We start from the raw sequence: 27,206 nt of genomic DNA, 5'->3' as shown, positions 1-27,206 counted from the left end.
CCTTCTAGGATATATGAATTAATATAACTATTTGTCAAGGATTTCTTGAGAACCCTACTAAGCACCTAGCAATAACACCTACCTCTTTTCAGACACTCGTCTTGAGGTCTTCTGTGGCTACTCAGAGGACTTGTATTCAGGGCTTCTATAATCAAGGCATTAGCTGGCAGTTATGAGGAGCTGGTTCTCATGCCTTGATGAGTTGTAGGTCCAGTTATGGGTTTGGCCCCAAACTAATGGGGCAAGCTCTTAGTCTCTCTAACCTGCTCTGCAATTCCTACTGACATAAACTGTTGGCAAAATGAGTGAGTTCATATGAGAAAATTAATTTACTTAAGATGTATATCAGTGTAATTCTGAGAAATAGGTACTAGTAAGGTACTCATTTAAACATTTTTTAGAGCAACTACTGTGTACTAGCATTACGCTCAGTACTTCGCTAGTCATTCAGGTAACTTTCCTAGTAATCATGTATAACTCCAAAATAGAAATTAGAAAACTAGGGGTCAAATGGCCTAATAAACCTATCTAGGAACACATGACGAAAACAGTGCAAGCAGTTCTAAAAATCAAGTCCATATTAAATAAAAGCCCTTGATCTTTCTATTAAGCTACAAGATTGGCCTAATGATAAAAGCATAGCAAAAGGGTTTACCCCATTGGACTAGAAAATCTAGGTTGATCATAGACCTACATGAATAGGAAAAAGGTCTGCCTATTTAGCTGGTCATCCTTGCACTTAAGAACATAAAAGGGCTTCAGGCCACCTAGGAATGAAGAGGTATACTTATGTGTTCTGGCTTTAAACCCAGAGGACCCATGAAATCAGGACAGGGCTTATATCACTGAATCCAAGACTGTGGTCCAAGTTATGGGCTAGGCCCAAAACTAATGGGGTAAGCTCAATTAGTATGGACACCTTCAAGGTCCCAGAGCCAGAGGGAATTAGATATATATGGTTCTGCCATTGTCCAGTTAGATGAACTTGGGTAAGTCCCTTGCCCTCAGGTTTCAGTCTCCCAAATAAGAATAAGAGTAGGTTAGCTCAAAAGACTCCTTCATCTTCTAACTCCAAAATTCTATGTTTTTAAAGGCCAAACATGGCCGTTGCCAACAAGAGCCATAATAATCATTATTTACTGAATACTTATTACATGACAGTGCACTACCATATTAATACTAATTATACTCTTATGACAACATCACAAAGTTTGACACAGTTTTCCCACTCCTTGGTTTATGCCTAAAGAACTTAAAATCAGCATACTACAATGACACAGCCACATCAATGTTTATACTAGCCCAACCCACAATATCCAAGCTATGAAACTAAACTAGGTGCCCTTAAATATATGAATGGATAAAGATGTTGTGGTGTATATATATATTGGAATATTACTCAGCCATAAAGAAGAATGAAATTATGGCATTTGCTAGTAAATGGATGGAGCTAGAGAATATCATGCTAAGTGAAATAAGCCAATCCCAAAGAACCAAGGGCCAAATGTTTTCTCTGAAGTACAGATACTAATTCACAATAAGCCGGAGGTTGGTGGTGGTAGTGGTGGCTAGGGAAGAACTGAGGATTAGACAGAGGGGAGTCAAGGGAGGGGAGGGGGTATATGAGTAGGAATGATAGTAGAATGAGTCGGACATTATTACCCTAGGTGCATAGATGATTACATGATTAGTGTGATTCTATATCATGTACAACCAGAAGAATGAGAAGTTATACTCCATTTATGTATGATGTATCAAAATGCATTCTACTGTCATGTATAATTAATTAGAACAAAAAGATCAAACTAAAAAAATTATTCATAGTGACTCTGCTCATAAATGGCAGAATCCAGATCTCTCTGACATCTAAAATCATCTTTTTCATCCATACTGACCACCCCCTTACTCCAGTTAAAATAGTTAAGGGCATTACCTCAATCATTTTTCAGGGGCATCCTCTTTCTTCATAGCTTTAATCCAAAAGCAGTGTCATGAGAAACCAAGTTCAGTCTGCCACTTGCTTAAGCAGAAGGTGATTGTACCTCTCACTTTGTGAAGGAAATGTTAACTGAGAGCAATTGCTAAGTTGTGTTGAGGATGAACAAGATATAGGGCCAACCCAGAAGATGAAGAAAAGTTGATGTTTATGTGATAAATTTATAACAGTTGAGTATGGAAACACCAAGAAATAACAGATAATCATGTATTGTATGTCTGTTTTTTATCATAATTGTTAGCCTATCTTTCAGATAATCAGCTGATAACACATTTTTTCTTAGAGATTATTAAAATTTACATAATTTAAAATTTCTCAGGTTTTTTTTGAGAAAACATGCATTAATACAGGTGATCTGATCTGCTCAAGTATCCCTGATCCCCTTAATGATGATGCCCTAATGTCTAGTTACACTGGCTTCACCGCTGTTTCTAGAACTTGTCAGGCAAACTCTTTCTTTAGGACCCTGGCATTTGCTTAGAACACTCTTTCCAGATTGTTCCTTCATCTCCTTCAGATCTTTACTCAACTATCACCTTCAAAATACAGCCTTTCTTGCTGCCTTATCTAAAGTTGCAAACCTTTTATCTTCCTTCTCTACTTCATTTTCCTGTTTTATTCAATGTCTGTCTTTAGGAGGTAAACTCCACGAGAACAGGGATTCTTTTTTGTCTGTTCTGATCACAGATACACCTCTAGTACCTGGGATAGCATCAGTAAAAGAGTAGTATTTAATATTTGTTGAACAAATAAATGAATACTAGGACTATAAAATGTAGTAAAAAGAATGTTTCACTTGAAATCAGGAGGCTGAATTCCAATGTGACCTGGTGTGCATTTGGATTAGTAATGGTATTAACAATGCAAGTTTCCTTGTATGTACACTGGGCTTAAGAATCTTCAGCCACTGTATTACACAGGATCATTGTGAGCATTTCATGAGAAATAGATGGCAAAGTACCTGATAAAGTATAGGGTAAATGCATATTTTGTTAAACAGCTTAACATTTAAAGTGTAAAATTCAATGATTTTTAGTATATTCACAGGGTTTTGCAAGCATTACAACTATCAGATTTTAGAACACTTTCTACAGTTCAAAAAGAAATCCTGTGCCCAGTAAGTAGCCACTTCCTATTTTCCGAGAAACTTCCCAGCCATAGGCAACCACTTACATATGTTCTGTATCCATAGATTTGCCTGTTTGGGACAATAGGTATTTGTATGAACAGAATCATACAATATGAGTTCTTTTATGACTGGCTTTTTAACCCAGCATGATTTCAGGGTTAATGCATATTATAGCATATACCAGTACTTTCTTTCTTTTTTTTATAGAGGAATAATATTCCACTGTATAGGTATACAATATTATTTATCCATTTTCCAATTGATAAATAGTTGGTTGTTTCAACTTTGGGGTTATTGTACATTCATGTACAACTTAGTTTTTTCAGTTCTCTTGGTTTTCTAACAGGAGTGTAATTGCTAGATCATACAGTCACTTTCTGCTAAACACTTTAAGGAATTGGCAAGTATTTTACACAGTAGGTGCACCATTTTACATTCCCACCAGCAATGTATGTGGCTTCAACTTCATATCCTCCCCAATACTTTTAATTGTCTTTTTTTTATTATAGCCATCCTAGTGGGTGGTATATGATATTTCATTGTGGTTTTCATTTCCCTGACGGCTTATGATGTTGATAATCTTTTTATGTGCTTATTTTATGTGCATGTGTGTATCTTCTTTGGAGAAATGCTGTTTAGATCCTTTTTTCCATCTTTATATTAGATTTTTTTCCTTCTTTATTGAGCTTTAGAGTTCTTTGTTTGTTCTTGATGAAAGTCCTTTTTCAGATACATGATTTCAAAATATTTTCTTCCATTCCATAGTCTGCTTTTTACTTTCTTCATGCTATCATTCACAAAAGAAATTTTTTAAATTTTGTTAAAGTTCAATTTGTCTTTTGTAACTTGTACTTTTTGGCACTGTATCTAAGAACTATTGCCTAACTCAAGATCATAAAAATTTACTTCTATGATTTCTTCTAAGAATTTTTATAGTTTTAGCTCTTCACAAATAAATATATACATTTAAATGTTTTTTTTGTTTGTTTGTTTGTTCCTGTTTTGGTTGTTGTTGCTGTTTTGTTTGTTTTTGCAAAAAAAGAAAATAGGGGTTTAGAAAAAAGTGGAAACAGTGTTTGGCAGTGTGAATAGAAAAGAATTAGCAGCAGCAGCCTCACTGGGAGAAGGTTGAACTATACTGGAAGGCCTTGTCAGGAAGCCCCTACCTTAAAAACTCTACACCTACCTCTACCACCTCTGGCAACAATCCTACAGAGACAAACAGAGCCCCAGGAGAAGTTTACTGCAACCTCAACCCTGTTAATAGCTGTACAACTCCCTGGGAAGCTCAATGATCCGCTCTGGAAAGGAGCATAGATCCTAGCCTGCGCTGCACCTGGAGTTTCCAACTCCACTGTCAGAGTGGGGGCTCATAACCAGGACCTGCATTTGTTCCCTCTCATGGACTATACACAACATATCATATAATATTGCTCCCAAGTCATCACTGGTTGGCACGTTCACCCAAAATAACACATGAAAACTTCTTGGAAATAAAACTGCACAGTCTGAATTGACTCTGAGGACAAAACCATGTTGCTTTAAAATTTGACCTTTCTGGAATCTCCTTTGAGTACAGAAATACAAAATGACCAAGAGTTGTAGCGAGTGAGCTGAGTTTTTTTTTTTTTTAAACCCTGAAGTAGTCTCCCAGAATGCAAATTAGATATTAGAAAATGAATAATAAGGATTTGCAGCTGATTCTATTTTCTTTTTCCTAGGAGTCTTTAAGAAGCCACTCTTATGCCCACTTTTCTGACTTTCTGACCACTGTGAAATATCTTTGTCTTTAAGAGATAGTGTCAGAAATAGTTGATGGATGATTTTGATGACAGATTTTTTCCTCTTTCCCTTTACTTTTTGAATTGATGAATAATCCCCAAGAAAAGTCTAAGCAATGGCATTGGTGACTTATTCTGGGACCCACCATTAGTCAGTGCTAACCCCAAACTTCCTCCCTCTACCTTCAGACCTTTTTCTCTACAGTCTTCAGTCAATCTTGAACTTGAAAGAAACAACTGATCATCTAGAAATCTTTCCAGTCTGTATCCTCCACCACATTCCCAATATACCATCCTCTCACTATTTGTCCTCCAAGATAGAGTTCAAATGGTATCTTCCCTAGTCTTTCCTTCCTTCCTTCCTTCCTTCCTTCCTTCCTTCCTTCCTTCCTTCCTTCCTTCCTTCCTTCCTTCCTCCATCCCTCCCTCCCTCCCTTTCTTTCTTCCTATATAAGTTTCCTTTTATTTTGTAATTGAAACAGCAGAAAGAACTGGTTTGTGGCTAAAAGAATCTTTGGGGAAAGAAAATTGGAGTTCTTATCTATCAAAAGACTCCAAAAGTCTGAAGCCAGCTGCCCTGCCTCCCCCAGATAAAGTAAAGAACAGATTAAAGGGCAGGGAGGAAGGGGACAATCAAATTTGGAGTGGTGATGGATGGTCCAGTAAAGTACAATTTTCAAAGTTTCCACAGAATAAGGTAGCACTCATTTAAAAAAAAAATAGAAAAAGTCACAAACAGGAAGTAGCCCTCCCCTGATTTGTATTAATAAAAATAAAATTGTCAGTTTAAGTAATGTCTCAGGACTGCATTCCAATCATCCACTCTGCCTCAGTTCAGGGGACTCTTTTGATGTATTCTGGTTTTAGGGCCCAGGATCAAGACTCTGGAGAAAGGGGAGAAACCAAATGGTAGTAGAGAATGTTTATTCATTATGTTATCATTAGGTAGCAGTGGCTTGCATAAAACTTACAGGGAAAGCTTACAAGTAGTCTCCGAGCCCTGGCAAGGGGCAATGGTAAGTCAAGAATTGAGCACCCCAACCCATGGGCTTTTGATGGGGGGGAGTTAAAGTCACCTGGCTGAGGAGGGTAGTGACAGCACAGGTAGGTCTCATTAGCAGAAGAGGGTGAAGGATATGGCAAGCCCAGGTGTAGGTTGGAAAGCTGTACCTGTGAATAACTAAATCAGTGAAGAAGATTGCCAAAGAGTGAAATTTATTTAGGGGGAAAAAGAGAGAAAAAAGTCTGGGAAATTAAAACAATCCAGCAGTCACTGGAAAAATGTCTCCCTCTTAAAAAAATTTTTTAGAAAGTATTTTTAAGGTAATATATACATTTTTTCCTTAGGAAAAAGAATTGCACACCCCCCCCCCCAAACCTAAGCAAGTGGAGTTGCCACTACCTACTTTATCTCTATTGTTTTGCTAAGAGATAGATAAAACAAATGTGAATGGGCTATGAGGAGGTCCATTAGAGGGTGGGGCGGGGCTGGGTCATCCTTTTTGATTCCTCAGGTAGGATTTAATTTCCCTACAGTTCCTTTCTTGTTTCCCACTTAACCTACTACTTGGTTTCTTCATACAGAAGCTATTGTCACTTAGGGCAATCTTGAATGAATGACCTAACAGTTATACCTCAGTTTCTTCAACTGAAAAATGGGAATAATATTTCCAGCTTCATAGGGTTGTTGAAGGATTAAATGAGGTAATAAAAAGCCTAAAATAGAGAGGACTCGGAAGATGGCGGCGAAGGGAGTGCATCACCCCTGTGCGCTGCTTCACTGTGCGGGAGAAAGACGAGGTGAAACAGCTGAAGGCTGTCTTGTTGGGAAATTCCAGCGAAATTGAGGTGCTTCAGAATCTAGTAGAGGGATTTCCATCACGCGAGGTTCGGCTGCGGGGGCTCGGATGGGGGCGATTTCTCTGCACGGAGGGTCGCATTGCCTGATCAGAGGATCGCCCGGCGGCTGGAGTCTGCAACCCGACGGCGCAGTAGCCAAGTCACCCAATTTGGAGTAGGGGCTGTGTAGAACCGCCGTCTGAGCCTGCAAGGTAGGCAGACCTGCGACCCACTGGCAGGACAGGCCCAGTAGCCTGCCAGCGTGGTGGACACGTAGAACCGAGGCAGTCATGTCACACTGGTTGGAGTGGGGGTGGAGCAGAGCCACCTCCCGTGTCCGGAAAAGGCCCAGCGACCCATTAGAAAGGCAGTCAGGTAGCCCCATTTGGAGTGGGGGCTGAGCAGAATTGCTGCCCGAGCCCGCAAGGCAGGCAGACCTGCGACCCACCGGCGGAACAGGCCTAGAGGCCTGCCAGCGTGGTAGACACGTCACAGGTCACCACAATTGGAGTGGGGGCAGAGCAGAGCTGCCACCCGCGCCTGCAGGGTGGGCAGACCTGCGACCGACCAGAGTGGTAGATCACCCTAATTAGAGGAGGAGCACAGCCACTACCCGCCCTGCAAGGGAGATTTTCCAATTATACAAGAGCAATATAAATAAATAGGGGGAAAATTTCAAAAACACAACAGTTTCACCAAGCAGAAAGAAACGCGAGCAGTATGAAAAGACAAGGAAAGAAAGGACCACAAGCAATGCAGGTCAACTCAACTTTAGAAGAGGTAATAGCTGCAACAGATGGAATGTCAGATAAAGAGTTCAGGATATACATGCTTCAGATGATCTGGAGTCTCAAGGAAGACATGAGACAGCAAAATCAGACAATGAAAGATCACTTTGACAAGGAACTACATAAACAAATCCAGGAAGCAAAAGATCAACTACACAGGGAGATAGAGGTAATAAAAAACAAACAAATAGAAATCCTAGAAATGCAGGAAGCAATAAACCAACTTAAAAACTCAATTGAGAAAGATGATATATCATGAACTATGTAATGCATTAAATAATCAATAAAAAAAGACAAAAAAAACTCAATTGAGAATACTATCAGCAGAGTAGATCACTTAGAAGACAGAACATCAGACAATGAAGACAAAGTATTTCAACTTGAAAAGAACATAGACAGCTCAGCAAGACTGCTAAGAAACCATGAGCAGAACATCCAAGAAATATGGGATAACATTAAAAGACCAAACTTAAGAGTCATTGGGATACAGGAAGGCACAGAGCTCCAAACGAAAGGAATAAACAATCTATTCAATGAAATAATATGAGAAAACTTCCCAGACTTGAAGAATGAGACAGAATCCCAAATCCTAGAAGCCTACAGGACGCTGAATGTGCAAAATCATAAGAGATCCACACCTAGACACATTATAATGAAGATACCCAACATACAGAATAAGGAGAGAATTTTAAAAGCTACAAGAGAAAGGAAGCAGATTACATTTAGGGGTAAACCAATCAGGATAACAGGTGATCTCTCAACACAGACTCTGAAAGCTAGAAGATCCTGGAATAACATATTTCAAACACTGAAAGAAAATGGGTTCCAACCAAGAATCGTGTATCCGGTGAAATTAAGCTTCAGGATGGAAGATGAAATTAAAATCTTCCACGATAAACAAAAGTTAAAAGAATTTGCAGCTAGAAAACCATCTCTTCAAAAAATCCTTGGCAAAACATTACAGGAAGAGGAAATGGAAAATAACAATGAAAACCAACAGTGGGAGGTAGGACAGTAAAGGGGGGAAAGTAATCAAAGAGGAAAACAAATCAGGTTTAGTAACATTAATAAACAAATATGGCTGGAAGAACAAACCATATCTCAATAATAACCCTAAATGTTAATGGCTTAAACTCACCAATTAAGAGACACAGGCTAGTTGAATGGATCACAAAACAAGACCCAACCATATGCTGCCTACAGGAGACACATTTGATAGGAAAAGATATACATAGACTGAAGGTGAAAGGTTGGGAAAAATCATATCACTCATATGGACTGCGGAAACAAGCAGGAGTGTCCATACTCATATCTAATAAAATAGATTTCAAGCCAAAGTTAATCAAAAGGGATAAAGAGGGACACTACATACTGCTCAAGGGAACCATATACCAACAAGATATAACAATCATAAATATATATGCCCCAAACAATAGTGCAGCTATGTTCATCAAGCAAACTCTTCTCAAGTTCAAGAGTCTAATAGACACCATACAATAATCATGGGAGACTTCAACACACCTCTCTCACCACTGGACAGATCTTCCAAACAAAAGTTAAATAAGGAAACTATAGAACTCAATAACACAATTAATAACCTAGACTTAATTGACATATATAGAATATACCACCCAACATCAAGCAGTTACATTTTTCTCAGCAGCACATGGATCCTTCTCAAAAATAGATCATATATTATGTCACAGGGCAACTCTTAGACAATATAAAGGAGTAGAGATAATACCATGCATCTTATCTGATCATAATGGAATGAAACTGAAAATCAACGATAAAAGAAGGAAGGAAAAATCATGCATCACTTGGAGAATGAACAATAGGTTACTGAATGATCAATGGGTTTTAGAAGACATCAAGGAGGAAATTAAAAACTTCTTAGAGTTAAATGAAAACACAGACACAACATATCGGAATCTATGGGACACATTGAAAGCAGTTCTAAGAGGAAAATTCATTGCTTGGAGTTCATTCCTTAAAAAAAGAAAAAACCAACAAATAAATGATCTCATACTTCATCTCAAAATCCTAGAAAAAGAAGAGCAAAACAACAGCAAAAGAAGTAGAAGGCAAGAAATAATTAAAATCAGAGCTGAAATTAATGAAATCGAAACAAAAGAAACAATTGAAAAAATTGACAAAACTAAAAGTTCGTTCTTTGAAAAAATAAATAAAATCGACAGACCCTTAGCCATGCTAATGAAGAGAAGAAGAGAGAGAACTCAAATTACTAGCATATGGGATGAAAAAGGGAATATCACAACAGACACTTCAGAAATACAGAAGATAATCAGAAATTATTTTGAATCCTCATACTCCAATAAAATAGAAGATAGTGAAGGCATCGATAAATTTCTTAAGTCATATGATCTGCCCAGATTGAGTCAGGAGGATATAGACAACCTAAACAGACCAATAACGATAGAGGAAATAGAAGAAACCATCAAAAGACTACCAACTAAGAAAAGCCCAGGACCGGATGGGTATACAGCAGAGTTTTACAAAACCTTTAAAGAGGAACTAACACCAATACTTTTCAAGCTATTTCAGGAAATAGAAAAAGAGGGAGAACTTCCAAATACATTCTACGAGGCTAACATCACCCTGATACCTAAACCAGACAAAGACACTTCAAAGAAAGAAAACTACAGGCCAATATCTCTAATGAATCTAGATGCAAAAATCCTCAATAAAATTCTGGCGAATCGGATTAAAAAAACATATCAAAAAAATTATACACCATGATCAAGTAGGATTCATCCCTGGGATGCAAGGCTGGTTCAATATACAGAAATCAATAAATGTTATTCACCACATCAATAGACTTAAAAATAAGAACCATATGATCATCTCGATAGATGCAGAAAAAGCATTCGACAAAGTACAGCATCCCTTTATGTTCAAAACTCTAGAAAAATTAGGGATAACAGGATCATACCTCAACATTGTAAAAGCAAGCTATGATAAGCCACAGGCCAGCATCATTCTGAATGGAGAAAAGTTGAAGGAATTCCCTCTAAAATCTGGAACAAGACAGGGATGCCCTCTCTCACCACTTCTGTTCAACATAGTCCTCGAAACACCGGCCAGAGCAATTAGACAGATGAAAGAAGTTAAAGGCATAAAAATAGGAAAAGAAGAACTTAAATTATCACTATTTGCAGATGACATGATTTTATACCTAGCAGACCCAAAAGGGTCTACAAAGAAACTATTAGAGCTAATAAATGAATTTCAGCAAAGTGGCAGGATATAAAATCAACAAGCATAAATCAAATGCATTCCTGTATATCAGCGACAAATCCTCTGAAACGGAAATGAGGACAACTACTCCATTCACAATATCCCCCCCAAAAATAAAATACTTGGGAATCAACCTAACAAAAGAGGTGAAAGAGTTATACAATGAAAACTAAAGAACCCTAAAGAGAGATATAGAAGAAGACCTCAGAAGATGGAAAAATATACCCTGTTCATGGATAGGCAGAACTAACATCATCAAAATGGCGATATTACCAAAAGTTCTCTATAAATTCAATGGTATGCCAATCAAAATCCCAACAGCATTTCTGGTAGAAATAGATAAAACAATCATGAAATTCATATGGAATAATAAAAGACCCAGAATAGCAAAAACAATGCTAAGCAGGAAGTGTGAATCAGGCGGTATAGCGATACCAGACTTAAAACTATACTACAGAGCAATAGTAACAAAAACAGCATGGTACTGGTACCAAAACAGGCGGGTGGTCCAATGGTACAGAATAGAGGACACAGTAACCAATCCACAAAACTACAACTGTCTCATATTTGATAAAGGGGCTAAAAGCATGCAATGGAGGAAGGATAGCATCTTCAACAAATGGTGCTGGGAAAACTGGAAATCCATTTGCATCAAAATGAAACTGAATCCCTTTCTCTCGCCATGCACAAAACTTAACTCAAAATGGATCAAGGAGCTTGATATTAAATCAGAGACACGGCGTCTGATAGAAGAAAAAGTTGGCTATGATCTACATACTGTGGGGTCGGGCTCCAAATTCCTCAATAGGACACCCATAGCGCAAGAGTTAACAACTAGAATCAACAAATGGGACTTATTCAAACTAAAAAGTTTTTTCTCAGCAAAAGAAACAATAAGAGAGATAAACAGGGAGCCTACATCCTGGGAACAAATCTTTACTCCACACACTTCAGATAGAGCCCTAATATCCAGAGTATACAAAGAACTCAAAAAATTAGACAATAAGATAACAAATAACCCAATCAACAAATGGGCCAAGGACCTGAACAGACACTTCTCAGAGGAGGACATACAATCAATCAACAAGTACATGAAAAAATGCTCACCATCGCTAGCAGTCAGAGAAATGCAAATCAAAACCTCCCTAAGCTACCATCTCACTCCAGTAAGATTGGCAGCCATTATGAAGTCCAATAACAACAAGTGCTGGAGAGGATGCAGGGAAAAGGGTACACTTGTTCATTGTTGGTGGGACTGCAAATTGGTGCGGCCAATTTGGAAAGCAGTATGGAGATTTCTTGGAAAGCTGGGAATGGAACCACCATTTGACCCAGCTATTCCCCTTCTCGGTCTATTCCCTAAAGACCTAATAAGAGCATGCTACAGGGACACTGCTACATTGATGTTCATAGCAGCACAATTCACGATAGCAAGATTGTGGAACCAACCTAAATGCCTTTCAATAGATGAATGGATAAAAAAATGTGGCATTTATACACAATGGAGTATTACTCTGCTTTAAAAAATGACAAAATCATAGAATTTGGAGGGAAATGGATGGCATTAGAGCAGATTATGCTAAGTGAAGCTAGCCAATCCTTAAAAAACAAATGCCAAATGACTGCTTTGATATAAGGGGAGTAACCAAGGACAGGGTAGGGACGAAGAGCTTGAGAAGAAGATTAACATTAAACAGGGATGAGAGGTGGGAGGGAAAGGGAGTGAGAAGGGAAATCGCATGGAAATGGAAGGTGATCCTCAGGGTTATACAAAATTATATATAAGAGGAAAGGAGGGGTAAGAGAAAAATAATACAAGTGGAAGAAATGATTTACAGTAGAGGGGGTAGAGAGAGAAAAGGGGAGGGGAGGGGAGGGAAGGGGGATAGTAGAGAATAGGATAGACAGCAGAATACATCAGTCACTAGAATGGCAATATGTAAATCAATGGAAGTGTAACTGATGTGATACAGCAATCTGTATACGGGGTAAAAATGGGAGTTCATAACCCACTTGAATCAAACTGTGAAATATGATATATTAAGAACTATGTAATGTTTTGAACGACCAACAATAAAAAAAAATAAATTTGTTTTAATTAGTTATCCATGACAGTAGAATGCATTTATGCACATTGATATATCATACATAGATGGGATATAATCTCTCATTTTTCTGAGTGTACATGTTGCAGAATCATATTGATCATGTAGTCACATATATACATACAGTAATAATGTCTGTTTCATTCTACTATGTTTTCTATTCCCATACCTTCCTCCCTATCACTTCTCTCTACCTAATCTAAGGTAATGCTATTCTTCCCTAGTGCCACCCCACCTTATTGTGAATTAGCATCCACATAATAGAGAAAACATTCGGCCTTTGAATTTTAGGGATTGGCTTATTTCACTTAGCATGTTATTTTCCAACTCCAACCATTTACTGGCAAATGCCATAATTTCACTCTTCTTTAAAGCTGAGTAATATTCCATTGAGTGTATATATACACATTTTCTTGTTCCATTCATCTATTGGAGGGATACCTAGGTTGGTTCCATAATCTAGCTACTGTGAATTGAGCTGCTATAAAGACTGAGTTGGCTGCATTACTGTAGTATGCTGATTTTAAGTCCTTTGGGTATAAACCAAGGAGTGAGATAGCTGGGTCAAATGGTGGATCCATTCCTAGTTTTCTGAGGAATCTCCATACTGCTTTCCATAGTAGTTGCACCAATTTGCAATCCCACTAGCAATGTATGAGTGTACCTTTTTCACCATATCCTTGCCAACATTTATTGTTGCCTGTATTCTTGAAGATTGCCATTCTGACAGGAGTTAGATGAAATCTTATTTTTGATTTTCATTTCTCTAATTGCTAGAGATGTTGAACACTTTTTTTTTTATATTTGTTGAATCAATTGTATTTCTTCTTCTGCAAAGTGTCTGTTCAGTTCCTTAGCCATTTATTGATTGGGTTATTTGGGTGTTTTTGGTGTTAAGTTTTTTGAGTTCTTTATATATCCTAGAGGTTAATGCTTTATCAGATGTGCATGTGGTAAAGATTTTCTCCCAATCTGTAGGCTCTCTCTTCATGTTATTAATTGTTTCCTTTGCTGAGAAGAAGCTTTAAGCAGGAGTTCCAGAGCATTTCTGGGCATCTACTATATCCTACACATGGGTTAGAGGTAGAACCAGTTACATAATTTGTGAGAACCAGTGTAAAATACCAAAAAAAAGTGTATATCCCTTGTTAAAAAAATTATTAAGATCTTCAAGACAGCAATAGCAGAGCATTAAACCCAAGCACTTTGTAAAGTAATGGAGCATTATCTAGTAAGACTAAAAATACTTAAATTTTAACATCCATCCATTTTATTTCTAGAGAAATCACACATATGTACAGTAGATTGATTGGTCATATTATTTGCAATAACTAAAATTGTAAACCATGCAAGCATAGATATAATCAATCAGTTCATAATACGGTATGATATATAGAAATTGAATACATGAACTAGACCTACACCTGCCAACATGAGCATGTTCTAATAGCATATAGAACATATTTTAAAGGGAGGAAAGCGTATGTGCAATATTTTGTCATTTATGTACACTTTAAAAGCATGAATATTAAAATGTACTGATAGGTACACACATGTGTACTAATAACAATACCAAGAACATGGGAATGATTGTTTTCAGGGAAGTGTTTATATCTGTTATAGAAGGAAGGGTTTGAGTTAAAACCTGGGATAGTGGTTAAACCATATGTGTTTTTTTTTCTTTTTTTAAATTGATTTGTTTAAAAAATAAATGACAGTGGAATGCATTAAAATTCTTGTTACACATATACAGCACAATTTTTCATATCTCTGGTTGTGTATAAATTATGACACCAATTCATGTCTTCATACATGTACTTTGGATCAGGGATCATCATGTTTTCTTTAAAAATGTGAAGCATATGGCAAAATGTTAGGACTTGATAGTTTGCCATTCATTATGTTAAATCTCTATACATTTTGATATATTTGAAATGTTTAAAAATCAAGTATTTAAAATTTTAAATAAGTAAATTTACCTCAACTGAAAGCTTCATTTCTATAAAGCAAACATGTTTTGTGTCCTCCCATAGGCCACTTGGGAAACTCGTTATTGTGTCACATACACCATTAAAATTGCACTGTTGTTGTTTATTTGCCTATCTGCCTACAACACTAGTCAGGGAATTATTTGAAGGTAAATGCCATATATTCTTCATTTCTACATCTGTAGCTTTCAATCAGAACCTAAATCAGAGTTGGTTGTGTAAGTATTAGTGTTAGTTTAATGAATGAGGGGTTAGTTTAATGAATGAGGGGTAAGAGAAGAATAATACAAGTGGAAGAAATGATTTACAGTAGAGGGGGTAGAGAGAGAAGAGGGGAGGGTAGGGGAGGGAGGGGGGATAGTAGAGAATAGGATAGACAGCAGAATACATCAGACACTAGAATGGCAATATGTAAATCAATGGAAGTGTAACTGATGTGATACAGCAATCTGTATACGGGGTAAAAATGGGAGTTCATAACCCACTTGAATCAAACTGTGAAATATGATATATTAAGAACTATGTAATGTTTTGAACGACCAACAATAAAAAAAAATAAAAAAAATAAAAGTTATGTAGAGGGCCAGGGATGTAAAACTCTGGTAGAACAGTGCCTTGGGTGTGCAAGACCCAGTACCACCAAAAAATAAAAACATAATCAAATAATAATGAGATGGATAATATATGCTAGCATACTCAATAATATCAAAATCAATGGAGTCACATGTTCAAATTTCCACCTTCTGCCTCCATTTTTTGACGGAAAAAGTTGGTATTTATTTTTCTAGGCCATTTTAGAAATAAAAAATAGAGTGATTATAAAAAAAAGAAAAAAAAAGCCTAAAATAGTGTTTGCATTAGGAAGTACTCCACACATGTTATCTTTTTTTCATCTTAATATGAAAAAATGCCTTCACAAAGCTTAGAGTCTGATAGGAGACATGATATTGTGAATGCATTATATCAAATATATTATAACAACAAAGAAGGGTTTCATTACAGATGCCAAAGTATTTATTTGATATATAAATGGCAAAGCCAAAATGAAAATCCCAATATGGCTCCATCTCAGAAGATTTTTTTACCTAAATTTTGACTGAGTCAGGAATTTCTCTGGACTTCTACTGGTTTGCAGGGGGCAGATAGGTGCTAATGAAAAAGTCACGTTGACATTTGGTAACTGGCCAAAGTTATTGTTTTCGTTAAATTTGTCACTGCTGTGACCAAAAGACCTGATAAGAACAATTAGAGGAGAAAAGTTTATTTTGGGGCTCATGGTTTCAGAGGCCTCAGTCCACTGACAGCTGGCTCCATCCCTCAGGGTTCCAGGTGAAGCCGAAGGCATGCCCCAATGACTCACCTCCTCCAGCCACACCCTATATGCCTATAGTTACTCCTCAGTTAATTCCTACCAGGGGATTATGTCACTGATCCGATTTAAGGCTCTTATAAACCATTCATTTCACCTCTAAACCTTGTATTGTTTCACCCAACAGCTTTTGCTGGAGACCTCATATCTAAACTGTGACAGTTACATAGTTAATGAGCAGCAGAGTCAGATTGCTAACTTATGTAGCCTGCACCATATTGACTTATGCATCTAGTACCCTTTTACTTCCCTGTAGGTGATCAGCTAATATTTGGAGAAATAGTAATAAACAAACAAGCAAACTTTATAAATGGGTCTGAAAGGAATAGGAGCAGTTTGCAGTTAAATGAAGCTAATCTAGGAGTCAGCATGTGGGCTTCTAGCCAGAGCTGTTCCACTAAATCATGGGGTGACTCAGGAAAGCCATTTCCCTACTCTGACCCCCAGTTTCTCCAGCTATAAAAAGAGAAGTAGGTTTGCAAACATTGTTAGTAGATAAGTCTTTATTCAAAGTAAGTCTTTGGGGAAGGTCAGTGAGCAGGGGCTGCTGTGGTATTTGTGGCATAGAGGACAAGAGGTCAGAGCCATGACTTATCAGAAGTTCCTCATTTCCCTCACTCTGCAGAGGCCCCTAAGGTACTGTTCACAGTCCAGATTCCTCTTTAGGGATACAGGAAGTACAGTTTTAACATTCCAGAACTAAAGGAACTTAAGATTCTTCTGGGCTTTGACATTCTATGACTCACATAAAAGAAATGACCTTGTGCTTTACTGTTATATACCTTCTGATTCAACAAAATAGAAATGTGGCTTCAGAAGAAATTACCATGTATGACTATACCCAAAGGTCCTGAGAAGGAATTATGACTCTAAGAGCATAACTTTTGCACCTGCCCCCATTGTAGCATACCACAAATACAAAAATATTCCATTAACCTATGAACATTATATTTAAATTATATTTTAATAATTATGAACAAAATATTTAAATATAAATATATTTAATAGAAAAATAATAAGTGGCCCTTGGAGTCCCCAGATTTATCATTTTCCTATGCAATTTTGCTTTCTTTAATCTCTAGACTGATTAATAAAATCTTGCTAAAAGAGGTTCATTAATCAAATGTGCCCCTATCAACATAAATTAGTTTTAGAACATTGTCGTTTCCCTAAGATCTAGCTTGAGATGACTTGTGTGTGTGTGTGTGTGTGTGTGTGTGTGTGTGTGTGATTCTTAGAAAGACCTACTATCAAATGGAATAGGTTGCATGAAAGCAGAACACTGGTTTACACAGTCCAATATCCCACCATCTCCTTTCACACACAGTCAGATCTCACTGCCCTAGAAAAGAAGAGGAAGAGAGTTGTCTCAAGTGTTGTTTGTTTTCTCAGGGATTAAAGATATTGCACATAAAATTAAAATTTTTGAAAAACCAGGTGTTTTGGTGCACAGCAATAATGTCATCTATGTGGGAGGCTGAGGCAAGAGGATCACAATTTGATGCCAACCTGGACAACTTAGCAATACTCTGTCTCAAAATAAAATAGAAAGGGCTATGAATGAAGCTCAGTGGTAAAGTGCATGCCTAACATGTGCAAAGCCTTGGCTCAATCCCCAGTATAAAAAGAAAAAAGTTAAATTTTTGAGCTTCCCCACTATCAATCCCAGAAACTTCTGAAAAGTCCAGTACTCTGTTGAGCTGCTCAAAGGCAAGTTAGGCACAGTTCCTAAGGTTAAGGAGCAACCAGTTTAGAAAAAAAGGGTTTGATATATATACAACAGAATCATACAATAAAGCAGGAAATATTAGCAGTCTAAAAAAGGGAAGAGATATTGTGGACAAGTTCACTTAGAGCTGAAGGGAATCAGGGATAATTTCTGGAGGCACTTCAGCTGGACCAAATTTCATCTTATTCTGTCATTTACTGATGTGTTAATGCACAGTCACTGAGCACCACTTTGGAAATTGCGTCTGTGCTTGAATTAGGCATGGCCCCTGTCCTCACAAAATGCATAATCAAATGCAATGACTTTATTTCAGCAGCTCACCAGATATCCTGAATATTTCAATTATGAATTTCAATGGGGTCATATTTTTGCTTGATTTTTTCATTTTTCTTCCCTATTTAACTGTGAGCTCATAAAGAAGGGTGTTTTTAAAGTACATCTATAGCCTTACATCTCAGTATTTCCTATCCTATAATAAGTGATTAATAAATATTTGACTAATGAATACTTTGTTTAATTTTTCCTCATGATTTTTTTAAATACATAAGGTCATTTATTATAGTAATATATGCTACAAGGTAAATCAACTGGCCTAAATGATGTAGGTTGCACATCAGTAGCGAGGATGTGCAACCTACATCATTTAGGGTGGTCAGGAAGGCCTTTCTGAGGGGACATTTGAGTAGAGACCTGATAGACAAGGAGCCAATCATGGGGAGATATAGAAACAGTGTATTCCAGGGAAAAATAACAAGTGCAAAGGTCCTGGGCAGGACTCAAGACAACCTACTCTATCAGAAGAACCTATTAGGCTGATTGGGAATGAGATAGGGCAAAGAATGAGAAGAGGCAGGAGCCAGACCACAGGAAGCCTTCTTATGGCTGTTGGGCCTCTAGCCTGCCCTCTGGATTTGTCCTCCCCATCTGTTAGATCCTCCTTTTGTTTTTTGACACTATAATTTCAGGTTTCCTGCCTACACATAGTTTGCAGCTTAAAACATGCAGGCACTGCAGTTTCTGCCTTTGCTTCACCCCTGGCACATTCTCATCATCCTGACTACCTACCCGCACAGCTGTTCTGTGGCAATGCAACTGGCTGCAGCACCCTCTGGGTACACCAGAAGGCAGAATCTCTTAGGGATACTGAGAAAGCCACACAAAAATATTTGGACTAGTGCAGCAGTACAGCTGCTTCTCTAAAAAGCCAGGTGTACAAAACGCCAAAGCAAAAAAGGGTTAAGGCTATTACAATAGAAAAAAACAAGACCGAAACCAAACGAACAAAAAAGGTAATATAACCGTAAAGGAAAGACAGAGGAACACCTACTCTGGAGACATCCTGAATCACACAGCACCTTTCCTCATGATATTAACAAGTAGTTCACCTACCAAATTGTAGGGTGAAGAATTAAAGGGGAAAAAGCAAATTATTTCACTCCAATAAAATTGATGGAGTTTTGTTGTACTTGTAATGAAGGGTCAACAGAAGACTTAAGAATGTCAGTGAAATAGTCTGTTTAAAATTTTCTCCTGAAAGTAGATTCTGACTTCCAGAATGAATGCTATAAGGAGCACAGCAGAACACCACCACCACCACTTAACTGCTAAAATGTATTTTTCAAAGCAACAATTTAAAGACTCTGGAAATGGTCCAAGGGGTATGCAGCAAAAGGAAGCACATCTACTTGAGAACATTCACTAAATCATGGTAAAAATAAGAGACTGTGGCATTTGGGCCATGACCTGTTCCAATTCCTACCCTCTAACTCATTGTGATAGAAGCTCTACTCCAAGTGGGCAAGCTGGCTCTCTCTCTCTCTCCCTCTCTCTCTCTCTCTCTCTCTCTCTCTCTCTCTGTCTAAGTCTATGGTTTTGCTTGGGAGTGGCAGGCCACCAGCACCTCTCATCCTCTCATCCTCCCTGCTCCACTTTGGAGAAATTCTTTCTATGCAGGTGTTAATGAGGAGAAAATCCTCCCTTTCACAAAGCAGACTTCATTCAAAATGGAAGCATGATAGGGCAAAAATACAGGATTCCAAATGTCTTCACACAGGCTTACTTGTAGAACAGAGGTTTCAGGCCAAGGAAGGCAAGCCAAGAAGACCATGAACTACTGTCCCTACCCAAAGCCTAACTCACAAAGCAGTGGTAACACAATGGGTGTGTCCCTGCTGCCAGGTTAAGTGCAGTGACGCAGACATTCTAGTACAGGGAAAGGCAGATACTAGGACAAATAACACTGCATAAGATAAAGGAATGACTTTCTTTAAAACATTGTGAGAAAGTTCATGCCAAAAGATGATATCAAAAAGAAGAGATATCTTCCTGGCAAGAGATTAAGAGGAGGCTGATAGCTCCATGAGATTTATAGTAATAAGAAAAACAGGAGACTACCTAGAAGGTTAGGAGAAAGAAGCAGGCTGAGAAATCACACCAGGGGACAAATTTTGTTCCAGGAAACACAGAGTAATCATATAGCAATTAGTACACAGTAATTAGATGAGATACTAATACCGGCAGACCATCCCAGGGGCTCAGAAATGTGTCCAAGGCAGCTTCTTATGAGGGGCAATATCAAAGCTGCATATTATAGAAGAAACAAATTTTAATTAACCAGTCCATCCATCTCTGAATAAATAAATAAATAATCAAAGAAGAACAAGTCTGGTAAAGGGAGGAAATCAGTATCCAGTTGCTATAATACTTTATCTAAAATGTTCATTTTTTAACAAAACTTTATACAACATGAAAAGAATCAGGAAATTGTGACCTATGTGCAAGAACAACATCAATAAAAGAACACAATAAAAACTGACTGTGAATGAGCTCAAATGTTGTACTTGCACATAATACTTCATAATATATTACAAGAATTACAGGAAACAAAGTCTTAAGAAGTAAAGTAAGACAAGATGACAATTTCTCATCAAATAAGAGCATATCAATAAGGAGATAGAAATTGCAAAAAATACCATAATAGAATTCTGAAGATGAAAAATATAGTAATTAAAATGAAAATTCACTACAGGAGTTCTATGTTGATTTGAAGGGGAAGAAAAAAGTAATACTGAACTTGAAGATAGACTGATAAATATTATGCAATTTGGAAAACAGAGAGAATAATAAAGAAAAATGAATAGAACCTCAAAGAAATGTGGGACACTATTAATTACACCAACATATGCTTAATGAGAGTAGCAGAAAAAAAAAGAGAATGAGAAAGAGATCAGAAAAAAATTGAAGAAATGATGTCTGAAAATTTTCCAAGTCTGGTGAAAAATGCCAATTACTTATCCAACGAATTCAACTAATTTGAAGTAGGATAAACTCATAAAGACCCATACCTAGGGTTATCATAGTTAAAATGTTAAAACTAAACATAAAGAGAATATCTTGAAAGCATCAAGGAGAATTCAGGGAAATTACAATTCCAATAGATGGATAGTTGATTGCCACAAGACACAATAGAGGGCTGAAGATACTAAGATGACAAATTCAAAGTGCTGAAGGAAAAACCTATCAGCTTCATTCAATGCTGCATAGTCTACCTTGGTACCAAAATCAGGTAAATGTACTACAAGAAAACTGCATATCAATATCCCTTATGAATAAAGACACAAAAATCCTCAACGAAGTGCTAGCTGACCAAACCCAGCAAAACATTAAAAGGCTGTACACCATGACCAAATGGAATTCATCATATAAATACAAATTTGATTTAACATCAATGCCATTTTTTTCTTTTTTCTTTCTCTCTCTCTCTCTCTCTCTCTCTCTCTCTTGGTACTAGAGATTGAAACCAGGGGTGCTCAAACACTGAGCCATATACAAAGGCCTCTTTTATATTTTTTATTTAGAGACAAGGTCTTGATAAGTTGCTAAGTGCCTCGCTAAGTTGCTGAGGCTGACTTTGAAGTCACAATTCTCCTGTGTCAGCCTCCCAGGCCGCTGGGATTACTGGTGCGCCCAATCATACCTGGCTAATGCTAATTTAATAAAATAAAGAATAGAAACCACATGATCATCCCAAAATATAACTTAAAAATCATTTGATAGAATGCAGCAATTTTAATGATAAGAATATTCATCAATAAACTAGGAGTGGAAGATATCTTCCTTAGCAAACTTCCTATGATCAAGGACATCTAAAAAAACTCAATGCTGACAACATATCTAATGATGAAAGACTGGATGCTTTACCTCTAAAATTAGCAACAAGACAAGGAAGTATATTCTTGCTACCTTTATTTAACATTTGCCTAGATTATTTCTAATAGCCCAGAAAATTAGGCAAGAGAATAAATAAAATAATGAAACAAAAGAAGTAAAAATATCTCTATTTGAAGATGATATGAACTTGTGTATAAAAATATCCCAAGTAATCCACTGAAAACCATTATAAATAATAAGTGAATTCAGCAAGGTTACAGAATACAAGATCAAAATACAAAGCTAAATTTGTATTTCAGTCCAAAAATAAAAATAAAAATTATTTATAATAGCTTCAAAAGAAGAAAATACACAAGAATTGCAAAACAGTATTAGACATTAAATAATATATAAATAAATGAGAAATATCCCATAGTCTACATGAGAAGACAATGTTATTAATATGGCAATACTCTCCAAGTTGATCTACAGATTCAATGCAGTAACTAACAAAACCCCACCCTGCCTTTTTGCATAAATTATCAAGGTAATACGAAAATTCATATAGAAATGTAAGAGACCCATTATAGCCAAAACATTCTTTAAAAACAATATCAGAGTGGAAAAACCCACAGACCCTCATTTAAAAATTTATTATAAAGATACAGCAATAAAGATAAACTGGCACAAGTACAGATATATTGAGTAATGATAAATAATTAAAAGTCCAGAAATAAACTCTTACATCTACAGTAACCTGGTTTTTGACAAGGGTGCTAAGACAGTAAAATGGGGTAAAGGACAATGTTTTTACCAAATAGTGCTGAGAAATGTATAGGTTAGAACCTTTCCTCACACCATCCACTAAAACTAACACAATAATGGATTGTAAAGCTCAAGGTAAAAGCTCAAACTATAAAACTATAAGAGGAAAATACAAGATCAAATATTTATAACTTTGGATTAGACAATGGTTTCTCAGATACACGCTATGGACTACAAGCTTGTATTCTCCCCAAATTTATATTCTGGTGTTGAGAGCCACAGCCAAAGGGGCCCCAGCAAACTTCCAGCTGCCAGCAAACTTCCAGCTGCCAGCTGATGATTGGCTCACAGCGGCCCCAGCAACATCTAGCTGATTGGCTCCTCCACGGAGCTGCTCATTGGGGGACTTCTTTGGCTCCGCCCACGCGACCCAGCCAATCAGCCTCAAGAGCAGGAGGATTGTGGGAGGTGGTGAGGTTTGTGTGGGGGTGAGAGGCTTGTGGGAAGCCGGTGGTGGCAGTTGGGCTCTGAGGGTTTTTTCCTGAGGAGCTGTTTTGTTTGGCGTTTGTAGTTCTAAAAATAAAGTTAGTTTCTTTTGACAAGTGGCTCCTGAATTGTGCCCAGCCAGACTGCGGCATTCTGGAATCCTAATTTCCAATGTGATATTATTGGGAGGTGGGTTTTTTGAGATAATTAATGAGAATAAAGCCTTCATGAAATTACTGGCCTTATGAAAAGACATAAGAAAAATTTCTTTCTTTCTATTTTGAGAAATTTGAGATCACAACAATCAATAGACAGACATTGGCTAACTAGGAAGTGGGTTCTCAGTAGTCACTGACTGACTCTACCAGAATCTTGATCTTAGACTTTCCAGAACTCTGAATAACATATTCCTATTTTTTAAGCCACTCTGTTCAAGGTATTTTTATCACAACAAGCAAACAAAGACAACATGGAAATTTAAAAAGGCCAGAAAGAAGACAGGAAGGCAGGAAGTCAAGAAGACAAGAAGGCAGGCAGGCAGGCAGGAAGGAAGAAAGGAAGGGAAGAAGGAAGGAAGAGAGGGAGGGAGGAGAGACGGGCGGGGGAGGGAGAAAGAGAGAAGGGAAGTTAAGGGGAAAGGAGGGAAGAAAAGGAAAAAAGACAGATTGGACTTTATAAACATAAAAACTTTTGTGCTATAAATGATAGCATCAGGAACATCATGAAAGTAAAAAGAGTAGTTATCAGAATTTGAGGGGATAAGATACAGATGGGGAAAAGAGAGGGGATGATCAAAGGGTATAAAGTTTTAGTTAGACAGGAAGAATGAATTCTGATGATATTTGCTGCATCGCATGATAACTATATTTAATAATAATATACTATATATTTCAAAATTGCTAAAAAATATTTTGGAATGTTGTCATCACAAAGAAATGATAAATATGTGAGGTGATGGACATGTTAATAGGTCTGATTGAATAATTTCCTAATGATGTTTTCTTTTTTTTTTTTTAACAAAGAAACAAATTTAAAAAAAAAATTTTTTTTTTAAACTGGGAATGCTTTTTATCATTTTTTTTTATTGGGTGTTCACAACATTACAAAGCTCTTGACATATCATACTTCATACATTAGACTGAAGTGGGTTATGAACCCCCAATTTTACCCCAAATGCAGATTGCAGAGTCACATCGGTTACACATCCACAATTTTACATAATGCCCTATTGGTAATTGTTGTATTCTGCTACCTTTCCTATCCCCTACTATCCCCCCTCCCCTCCCCTCCCAACTTCTCTCTCTACCCATCTACTGTAATTCATTTCTCTCCTTGTTTATTTTCCCATTCCCCTCACAACCTCTTGTATGTAATTTTGTATAGCAATGAGGGTCTCCCTTCATTTCCATGCAATTTCCCTTTTCTCACCCTTTCCCTCCCATCTCATGTCTCTGTTTAATGTTAATCTTTTCTTCCTGCTCTTCCTCCCTGCTCTGTTCATAGTTGCTCTCATTATATAAAGAAGACATTTGGTATTTGTTTTTTAGGGATTGGCTAGCTTCACTAAGCATAATCTGCTCTAGTGCCATCCATTTCCCTGCAAATTCTATGATTTTGTCATTTTTTATTGCTGCATAGTACTCCATTGTGTATAGATGCCACATTTTTTTTATCCATTCATCTACTGAGGGGCATCTGGGTTGGTTCCACAGTCTAGCAATTGTGAATTGTGCTGCTATGAACATCGATGTGGCCGTATCCCTGTAGCATGCTCTTTTAAGGTCTTCAGGGAATAGTCCAAGAAGGGCAATAGCAGGGTCAAATGGTGGTTCCATTCCCATCTTTCCCAGGAATCTCCAAACTGCTTTCCAAATTGGCCGCACCAATTTGCAGTCTCACCAGCAATGTACCAGTGTACCCTTTTCTCCACAACCTCTCCAGCACTTGTTGTTGTTTGACTTCATAGTGGCTGCCAATCTTACTGGAGTGAAATGGTATCTTAGGGTGGTTTTGATTTGCATTTCTCTGACTGCTAGAGATGGTGAGCATTTTTTCATGTACTTATTGATTAATTGTATATCCTCCTCTGAGAAGTGTCTGTTCAGGTCCTTGGCCCATTTGTTGATTGGGTTATTTGTTATCTTATTGTCTAATTTTTTGAGTTCTTTGTATACTCTGGATATTAGGGCTCTATCTGAAGTGTGAGGAGTAAAGATTTGTTCCCAGGATGTAGGCTCCCTGTTTACCTCTCTTATTGTTTCTCTTGCTGAGAAAAAACTTTTAAGTTTAATTAAGTCCCATTTGTTGATTCTTGTTGTTAACTCTTGTGCTATGGGTGTCCTATTAAGGAATTTGGAGCCCGACCCCACAATCTGTAGATCGGATCCAACTTTTTCTTCTATCAGACGCAGAGTCTCTGGTTTGATATCAAGTTCCTTGATCCATTTTGAGTTAACTTTTGTGCATGGTGAGAGAAAGGGGTTCAGTTTCATTTTGTTGCATATGGATTTCCAGTTTTCCCAACACCATTTGTTGAAGATGCTATCCTTCCTCCATTGCATGCTTTTAGCCCCTTTATCAAATATAAGATAGTTGTAACTTTGTGGATCAGTCTCTGTGTCCTCTATTCTAAACCATTGGTCCACCCGCCTATTTTGGTACCAGTACCATGCTGTTTTTGTCACTATTGCTTTGTAATATAGTTTGAAATCTGGTATCGCTATACCGCCTGATTCACACTTCCTGTTTAGAATTGCTTTTGCTATTCTGGGTCTTTTATTTTTCCATATGAATTTCATGATTGCTTTGTCAATTTCTACAAGATATGCCGTTGGGATTTTGATTGGCATTGCATTAAACCTATAGAGAACTTTTGGTAATATCGCCATTTTGATGATGTTAGTTCTGCCTATCCATGAACAGGGTATGTTTTTCCATCTTCTAAGATCTTCATCAACTTCTCTCTTTAGGGTTCTGTAGTTTTCATTATATAAATCTTTCACCTCTTTTGTTAGGTTAATTCCCAAGTATTTTATTTTTTTTGAGGATATCGTGAATGGAGTGTTTTTCCTCATTTCTGTTTCAGAAGTTTTGTCGCTGATATACAGAAATGCCTTTGATTTATGCGTGTTGATTTTATATCCTGCCACTTTGCTGAATTCATTTATTAGTTCTAGTAGTTTCTTTGTAGACCCTTTTGGGTCTTCTAGGTATAGAATCATGTCATCTGCAAATAGTGATAATTTAAGTTCTTCTTTTCCAATTTTTATGCCTTTAATTTCTTTCGTCTGTCTAATTGCTCTGGCCAGTGTTTCGAGAACTATATTGAATAGGAGTGGAGATAGAGGGCATCCCTGTCTTGTTCCGGATTTTAGAGGGAATGCCTTCAACTTTTGTCCATTCAGAATGATGCTAGCCTGAGGCTTAGCATAGATAGCTTTTACAATGTCAAGGTAAGTTCCTGTTATCCCTAATTTTTCTAATGTTTTGAACATAAAGGGATGCTGTACTTTGTCAAAAGCTTTCTCTGCATCTATCGAGATGATCATATGGTTCTTATCTTTAAGTCTATTGATGTGGTGAATAACATTTATTGATTTCCGTATGTTGAACCATCCTTGCATCCCAGGGATGAATCCTACTTGGTCATGGTGCACAATTTTTTTGATGTGTTTTTGTATTTGATTCGCCAGAATTTTATTGAGGATTTTTGCATCTAGGTTCATTAGAGATATTGGTCTGTAGTTTTCTTTCTTTGAGGTGTCTTTGTCTGGTTTCGGAATCAGGGTGATGTTGGCCTCATAGAATGAATTTGGAAGAGCTCC

The 27,206-nt window shown here is 37.3% G+C and overlaps 1 protein-coding gene across 2 annotated transcripts in view; it reads right to left on the bottom strand.

Annotated features, from left to right (window-relative positions):
• The window catches only part of AGBL4 (AGBL carboxypeptidase 4), a gene marked incomplete at both ends in the record, with an annotated part of 1,419,693 nt that overhangs the window by 488,223 nt on the left and 904,264 nt on the right, over positions 1–27,206 (bottom strand). The window lies entirely within an intron of this gene.

This window comes from Spermophilus citellus (assembly GCF_964194105.1).
Source record: "Spermophilus citellus genome assembly, chromosome: 9".
NCBI lineage: Eukaryota > Metazoa > Chordata > Mammalia > Rodentia > Sciuridae > Spermophilus > Spermophilus citellus.
This window is presented reverse-complemented; position numbering and strand designations above follow the sequence as displayed.